General features: G+C 32.1%; 1 long non-coding RNA gene across 1 annotated transcript; it reads left to right on the plus strand.

The window, feature by feature from the left end:
• The first annotated feature begins 266 nt into the window (after positions 1-266).
• On the plus strand, positions 267-3,207 carry LOC120071612. The gene is made up of 3 exons (XR_005480301.1): positions 267-510; positions 622-672; positions 2,778-3,207. It is a non-coding gene; the product is annotated as an uncharacterized LOC120071612 (long non-coding RNA).
• The last annotated feature ends 5,998 nt before the right edge of the window (positions 3,208-9,205 follow it).

Consider the following 9,205-nt stretch of genomic DNA (forward strand, 5'->3'; position numbering starts at 1 on the left):
AATTAAACTCTTTAATTAAATATCCAACTTTGTTCGTCGCTCCATTAAAGACCGACAGTTGCACTCTTCGCACTACAAATATATTTTTGTATCTATTGTATATAACCAATCAATAGCGTGTAGACCCTTCACAAATTACTCGCAAGTATAGTTAGACCAAAATTACCGTTTTGCCCCTATAGTTACATCTAATACAACGAATATGACTTTTTATAACATCTAAGTATAACATTGAGGTTATACATGGTCTCCCGTGACATCTTCCCTAAAAAATTTCACTTCCCTCTCTCTTGCAAGATTAGTTTTAGATTTTCCTTCCAAAATTTCAATTCCGCCACTCTCTCAAAGCTAATATAAGATCTCTCACCCAATTTTTCAGTTCTCTCAACTCTAACAAAATAATCGAAGAATAGCTCTCTCTCGGTGTCCTCGTCTCTGACATCTGCCCAGCCAAACAACCATCGTTGCAGCGTCATCGTCTTCGCCACAACGTGCCTAAGTTCGTTGCTTGTGAGTTCTTGGTCTTTTCTCGTTTCATTTCTCTGTTCATCTCTCTCTTTTAATCGATTCTCTCTGTTTTAGACGATTCGCCCTTACTTTATCTATTTCTTTTGCGCACAGGTTGCTGACTGTCGCACAGAATCTTAGGCTTCATTGGACGATGCTATAGTGGTCAGGTCTTCTTCCTTCATTCGATAATTTTCCTTGTCTAGCATGTGTTTCATTTGAAATTTTGAGTTTTTCCTATTTATTTTGGTTATATGGTGACCTTGATGATCTTGACAAGGGTCATACCTCTAAATATTTGTTTGTTTAATAGTCCTTTGAACCTTTCTTGATAGTATTTGGTCTATATCTGCTCTATCCGAAACCAAAAGAAGATTATTATCAATTAGGAAGGTTGTACCATATGAGGGTAGTCTCCCTACTTTTATTTATTTCACATCTGCAGGGCTCGTGCTTATAGAACTTAGAACCATACTTCGTTTGATTCTTTTATGTCTACAAGTGCACGTACGTCCTCTAATTGCTCCTTCATTCCAACCAAAGTTTTGTCAGAAACTTTAAACTTAGAATGAATACTTGACTGAGATATCTGTTTTCCCATGATGACATTAATATTATCTACTCCTTCAAGGCTGCATCCTCAAATTAAAGTGTGTTAATGTTAGTTCTAATTATTGGAACATGTAGAAGTTATGGAAAGAAAAGTAATCTATCTGTATCTATCCATAATATGATTCACCTATTCTCTCTCTTTTTTTTTTTTTTCTTTTTTTTTTTTTTTTTTTTAACATCAGAGACACTTTTAACTTCTGTGACAATCAGAGGATTTGATGGTGAAGATGTTGATTTGCTTAAATCTGAAAAATAAAATGGAACAAAAATTGAAAGTATGATTATTTTGCCTTTATGATCTTATACTTTTAAGTTTCAAGACAAAATTTATTGACCAAAATAATAATAATAAAGTAAAGATACAATTTTAGTCCTTGTACTTTGGATTTTGTTCAATTTTCGTCTCTCCACTTTCAAGTATCCTGTTTTAATTAGTATCATACATTTAATAAATTTTAGTTTCATCTCCCTTGCTAGTTAATTATTGATTTTTCAAAATAAAAAAATTAATATCTACTAACATTTACACTATAGTTATTATCAGTATTTAATAAATTTCGATCAAAATTCTTTGAGGGACTAAGTTTAAGATTTATTGAAAAACTAAGTAGACTCTAACCTGTAAGGACCAAAATGAAATTTTAATTTTTAACCGAATAAAAAGAACATTATATATTTACCTTGAACATTTTGTGAAATATGGTGCCGGGTCTTTTGTACTCTCACACATTGTAAACTGGTAGGAAACTTTGGTAATAGTTGTGGTTGAAGGTGAATGTAGTCATCCAAGTACAATACTTTTAAGTTAATAGGCTGAGTGAGACTATCTTTGAGCCTTACAAAAGAATTCTTGCTGAGATCAAGAATTTCCAATAAGGACAGACAATTAAGATCATCAGGAATATCTTCATCCTCAAGATTGCAATCACTTAGATTCAAATCTTTGAGAGGAAGAACATCATTCCCACATAAAGCAGTAAAAGAGTGCCAAATATTTCTAGATGATATCCTTTCACAATTTAACATTTCAAGATTCCTTAAAGAAATGATAGCATATGGTAGTTGGTCTATAAATGTTCCCCCAATATCAAGCATGGTAGGAGATTGTATTGTCTCCACTACAACAAATATGACTTTTTATAGCATCTAATTATAACATTGCGATTGCATGAATTTGCTTGTTTGCCGAGGTGTTCTTACTTTTGTTGGATTCAACCAAATGGTGTTCTCACTTCTTGCATGAATTTGCTTGTCTGCCGACATCAATGCCAAAGAGAAATGTATAACCTTATAAGCGAACACACATTACTCGTAGTTCTCACGAACCCTTTAAAGGTTTTATTTACATTCCTCTCCCATAGATCTCACAAAACATTTGAACATTTGAAATCTCTGGTAATTTTATAATTAGTGTATGAATTAAGGTTGGTAAGAATTTGTCTTATGGAAAGGAAAATGTCAATTATGTCTAGTATTGTTTACCAAAGTTTCAATTATTGTAGGACCTAATAACATTTCCTTTCCTATCTTGGTGCACATTTGGAGAAAGATTATTATCCAAATTGGAAATTTCTCATTGCATTCTTAATAACTGCACATTTTTTTGTTCTTGACTAACTACTCCATATAAGTAATTTGATGAAGTCTTTGTCTTGCAGATGATGGAGCTTTGTATTTCGAGAAAAAAGTTGTTGATGCATACAAACATCATGGACCTCTTGCAACCACATCTTTAGTCGTTCGAGGGTTGATAGAATTTGCTAGTGTTACTTCTGGAAGCTTAAATGTGCATGGAGACATAAATTTACATTTTGGTTCCTTAATTTATTAAATATGAATTTGGTTTTCATTTGTAGCTTACTGGCGATACAATGTTTGGTCTAACAAAATTCTTCCTTGGCATTAGAATTCCTGGTGATGCGAAAGACTTATTTCAACCAAATAGATTCCTTGGCTTGCTTGGAGACAAATAGACAAGTATTTTATTGTTAGTGATAGTGACAGTTGGACTTGGTTGGTCATATGATGATAATCTTTTATCACGAACTTAAGACTTGGAGTTCTTTATGGAACATTCTTTTTTAATAATTTTTGCTATTCTTGAATCATATTGTTGCTCTGAGGGCCGATTGCACTATTGGGCAAATGTTTGGTGTAACCTTTAGTTGGTTAGACTTGGGGATTTGGTTGTCTTCTAGAGTTTTCAGGAAATGCTAGGACTTTGAAGACCTATTAGTTTACTCCAAGATAAAATTCATTTTAGCTATTCTTTTTTGTCTATCGTTTTTAAGTGGCACACATTTGAATATTTGTTTCAATGTAAAATGGGCAAATTATTGCCTTGTAATTTCTATAACTTGATTACTTTTATCAAAGACTTATTTCTTTTTTGTAGTAAAAGCCTCTAATGAAATTCAATAAAAAAAAATAGCCAAAATGATCTTTTACAATAGGGTTGGGTTTCTTGTTTCGCCATTTGATGTATACTGTCTTCTTTGCATGATAAAATATAATGTTTCACATACCATCCTGGCTTGGATTTCTCATTTCAATTCTCTTTTCTTGCCACATGGTTTATATTCTATTGATTTTATCTCTTCCAGCAATTTTTCTTTCCTTGACAAGGAAGACCAACTGAAGGTTTTTTCTTTTACCAAATTGTCTTTCATTACCAGAGTATCTTCTAGAAGCATTTTTATAATTACTTGTTTGCTTTATTTGTTTTTTGAGCATTACTCAATTAGTATGAGAAAAATAGCTAATATCTCATTATCCCAACTCTTAATATATGTTTGATGGTTATTACTTTGTTGATGTATACCTTGTGCTAGTATTCTCGATTTCACTTTGGGTTGAGTTGGTAAGCTACAAAAATGCATAACTTTTAGTTTAATAACACATACTTTTGTTTGGCCTTTTAATCTTTGATTGTGTATCCTCATCCAACAATTACATTTGGCATTCTTGTAGCAATAATTTGAAGAAGAATGTTTGAAAAAGATTATCTTCATTTGAATAGGTAAGAGAATGTCAAATTAATATGGAATTAATTCCAGGTTAATATAGTTAGTTATATTAATTGGGAACTTGGATTTTTTTAATAGAGAAACCAATTAATATATGAGGGGAGCATGGAACTTCGTCAAACAAGTAGAGAACATGTTGGGTAGGATAGACAAAATTTTGTGTCCATGCAAGGCATGTAGGAACATGAATCATCAAACCTTTGATGTTGTCTATGAACATTTGGTTATCAAGGGTATGGATCCAACTTAAAGGATTTGGTACCATCATGGTGAAGAAGTACCTATAGAATGTATGTTTTGATGGTCAACCCTTTTGTAGTACTTCTTTCATGAGCGAAGAAAAAGTTGATGAACCATTTGTAAATAGTGATGTCAATCAAAAGGTTGTAGATGCGGACACTTCTTTGTGTCCTCACTGTACACAAAAATATTAGTTGCAGTATCCTTATATAAGATAAAGGTTACTAATGATGAACTGATAAAAGTTCCACAAGTCTTTTAGAGCTATTGCACGATATGCTACCCCCTGACAACGTTATCCCAAAATCTACTCATGAAGTAAAGAAGTTCTTACAAGTATTTGATTTAGGATATGAAAAGATCCATGCTTGTGCAAATGATTATTGCTTGTTTACGAAAGAGAATAAAGATTTAGAGAGTTGTCCAATTTGTGAGCATTCTCAATGGAAGGTAGATAAGCGTAACAAACGAATGAAACGGGGTGTTTCAACAAAAGTGTTGAGATATTTTCCATTGATTCCAAGATTGAAACGAATGTTCCAAATGCATGATGTAGTTGAATTATTAACATGGCATATGAACCACAAAAGTAGTGATGGGAAGATGCGTCATCCAGTCGATTGCGTTTCATGGGACTCAATTGATGCAAAGTGGTCAGACTTTTCAAATGATCCACGAAACTTAAGATTTGGTCTTGCAACTAATAGTTTCAACCCATTTTCTAACCTTAGTAGTAGGTATAGTTGTTGGTCAGTTATGCTTGTGACATACAACCTATCTCCTTGGTTATGCATGTCGAAAGAAAATATAATGCTAACATTACTGATTCTTGGTCCTAAACAGCCTAACAATTATATTGACATTTATTTGCAACCATTAATTGATGATCTGAAATTGTTATGTAATGGAGTGGAAGTTTATGATGTAGTAAGTAAATCAAACTTCAATTTGAGAGTTGTGTTTATGTGGACGATCAATGACTTTCCTGCTTATGGAAATCTTGCTAGTTGTACAACAAAGGACAAGATGACAAATCCAATTTGTGGGGAGCACACACATTCCTAATGGTCGTACCATAGTAAGAAATTAGTGTATATAGGTCATAAAGGTTTTTTGCCTTCATCTCATGTATATAAAAGAAAGAAGTCATGGTTTGATGACAAAGTTGAACAATGACAAGCTCTAAGATTGCAAATGGAAATGTAGTTGATACCCACCTGAAAGATTTCCAAAATTGTTTTGGAAAAATTGAGAAGAAAAAACGAAAGAGACAAAAAGAGTTGAATGGAATGTGGAAAAAACGATCAATCTTATTTGACTTACCATATTGAAAGGTACATACATCTTTTTCATGAATGTCGTTTAGTTGCTAGGCTTTGATGTATATTATGTTATGTACCGACAAGTTTTTACTCTATTGTAGGAACTTGTATTATACCACAACTTGAACATCATGCATGCTGAGAAAAATGTATGCGAGAGCATAATAGGCACATTGTTGGATATTAATGGAAAATCAAAAGATGGATACAATATTTGAAAAGATTTGTAAGATATGAATATACGACATGACTTACACCCAGAAGAACGTGGGAGTCGAGTATACCTTCCTTCAACTCTACATACTTTGTCCAAATCAGAGAAACAATTTTTTTGCAAGAGATTACATGAGTTGAAATTACTTGATGGTTATAGTTCAAATATTTCGAACTGTGTTTCAGTGGAGGAATGCAAGGTAATGGGATTAAAGTCTCCCGATATTACATGTTAATGCGACAACTTCTACTTGTTGTCATTAAAGAAATGCTTCCGAATGGTCCAAGACATTCAATAACACGAATTTGTGCATTTTTTAATAAAATTTGCCAACGTGTAATTGATCGAGAAAGTATGTTGGAAACTGAAAAATGAGGTAATTGATACGTTGTGCCTTTTTTAGAGGTATTTTTCTCATTCCTTCTTTGACATCACGACTCATTTGGTGATTCATTTGGGGCGTGAAGTTCGTTTATGTGGACTAGTTCAATTTCGCTAGATGTATCCATTTGAAAGATATCTTAGTATCATATCATATATTATGGTAGCAATTAGTTGAATATAATAAGTATCTTATAATTGTTATGAGATTATCCTTAGATACATAAAGACCTTAAAAGGGTATGTTAGGAATCAATCATGTCCAGAAGGGTGTATTATAGAGCATTATTTAGCTGAGGAATGTATTCTTTTTTTTTTTTTCTTATAAGAATTGTGTTAAAGATTCAACTAGACTTGATGTCAAACAACATCGGAATGAAGAATTTAATAATGGTATCATACTCGAAATTCGTTCTATATGTACTGGAATGGAATTACATTATCTGATGACATGCTCAACCTAGCACATCAATATGTCTTGTTTAACACAACTGCAGTGGAACCATATATAAAGTGAGTAATGTATCAATTGGACACTATTCATTTTATTTTGAAGATGGTATTAGAATTTTAATTAGTGATTTATCAAATATTTTAGAATGCATAGGAAGAAATTGATAATATCGAATAAAATACTTGAAAATGATGATTGTCTCCTAATGAAGGTTCATTTAGAACAATTTCCACTTTGATTGAAAGAGAAAGTAATGTTTTACTCACTTATGATAATGATTACAATCATGAATTCATCTAACATTACAGTTTTTTTTTTTTTTTTTTTTTTTTAAATGGAACAGATTTCATTAGATGCTAGTAACACAAAAGACTCAGATATATTGAAATAGCTTACAAATGGACCTCGCAAGATTGTATTGTCATATTCAGGATACATTATAAACGGTCAGCAATTCCATATAAAAAGCGTAGAATGGTCCAATTAAAATAGTGATGTTTTAATTGATGTAAGTATAGTATGTAGATCAAGTACTGAAGATGGATCTCCAAAAATTGATGTGATTACATATTATAGAGTCTTACTGAAATAATTTTATTAGATTACCATGTCCATCGACTTCCATTGTTTAAGTGTGATTGGGCTAAAATCCAAAATGGTAGTTGATGACGAATTTACACTTGTTCATTTGTATCAAAACTAAAGTCAATTCAAATGTGAGCCATACATTCTTGCATCACAAGCTAAATAGGTTTTTTATGCAAGAGAAAATGACAATTCTCCTTGGTATGTTTTATTGAAAGCACTCCCTAGAGGATTTCACGAATTAGACAAATATAATGAGAATGTGATACAAACTTTGTGGGTCCTTCGTAGCACTTGACTGATGGAATAAACAAGCATAAAGAGAAAGCAAACAAAATCTTTAAGCACTTTAACTACACTTAATTTGAGTTATATGCTTAAAACAGTTTTTATAAAAAGGAGGATTTCATATGTGTATACCTTTGTAGAAATACTCTTGATCCTAGCTGAACTCCATGAAATTGATCTGCAAATTTCCAGTAGACCACCAAGAGGAACTTTTCTATTAATCTTATCCTTGGATTGAGTGGTGAAAACTCTTAGAGGAATTCAATTGGGTTTTTTAGAGCTAGAGAGTAAGAAAATTTTTTTTCCAGAAATTTCATAAATTTCAGATTGCATGAGCTTCAAAATTCTAGAAAATGAAGTATTTAGCAAGTTGTAGCATGCAAGTACTCATACATTTAGCTAATTGACACCTCAATTAGCACTAAATGAGTGGACAATGTGTTAAAAAGTAGAAAAATCCACTAACATACTCAATTGTAAGATTTTTCCACTCAATTTCATTATTTTAATTTGATTCAATTCTTCCAATTTAATTAAATTTATGAAATTAAATTTCCTAAAATGAAATTGATTTAGTTTAAATAATTAATTAAACAAATTTAACTAATTAATTAAATAATAATTTAATATCAAATATTAAAATAATAAAACACATAATTTAGACATTTAATTATATCGAATATAATTATCCAAACCTTAAATTGAATTTGAAAATTTCAAATTCAAACCATATTTCGAATTTAAACATTTCAAATACGCTTAATATTCTAATCCTAGGTGTAATGTTTTACGAGCTAGTAGAGGGACCTTATGGATCTATAGATCATGAGCTCCAACAACTTGAGATTAATCAGTTAAATTCTTTAACCCAAGTCAATCATTATTCATTAACCACCGAGACATACCACTATAGTTCGATGATTGCACTCTCCCCACTATAGATATATTTCTATTCACTTGATTTAACAATAATCAGTAAGTCAATCCTTCATAGGTCGTTCGTATTTACAGCTACGTCAAAATTACCGTTTTACCCCTGTATATATCTTGCTCCTTAAGCTCCCACTGATCCTCTATTAAACAACTGATTTATAGTTCAACTAATAAACTATGTCCCTCTCGGCCATGAAAGGGCGGGGCCCCATTGTTCAAGATTAGGAATCAATACTTTAGAGAACAACCTATCTGTTAACCCTAAAATGGGTAAGAGTGAATTTCATTGTGCAGGACTATGTCTCCAGCTATCTATCCGGTCTTATCCCCAAAATGGGAGGCTTGTTGAGCAGTGTTGTTGAACTACTCTCATCTATGCAGATCAAAGGATAATCCCGAATAAACAGGAGTTCATAGTTAGCTCAGGATTAAGATCGAGTTATTCTAGGTCATTGAATTAAAATAGTCAGTTTTAACAGTAAATGGTTGTTATAAAGAAAAAGTGACTATTTCGTGGTCCAATCTTATGCAAAACTCTTTTTCATACGATGCCCCTACTCGCATATCTCCACATGAATGATTCCAACATCACGTCATTTGTATCATTATACAAAGTAGATCACATCTATAATGTCCCAGGACG

This window comes from Benincasa hispida, chromosome 2 (assembly GCF_009727055.1).
Source record: "Benincasa hispida cultivar B227 chromosome 2, ASM972705v1, whole genome shotgun sequence".
In the NCBI taxonomy this organism is placed as follows: domain Eukaryota; kingdom Viridiplantae; phylum Streptophyta; class Magnoliopsida; order Cucurbitales; family Cucurbitaceae; genus Benincasa; species Benincasa hispida.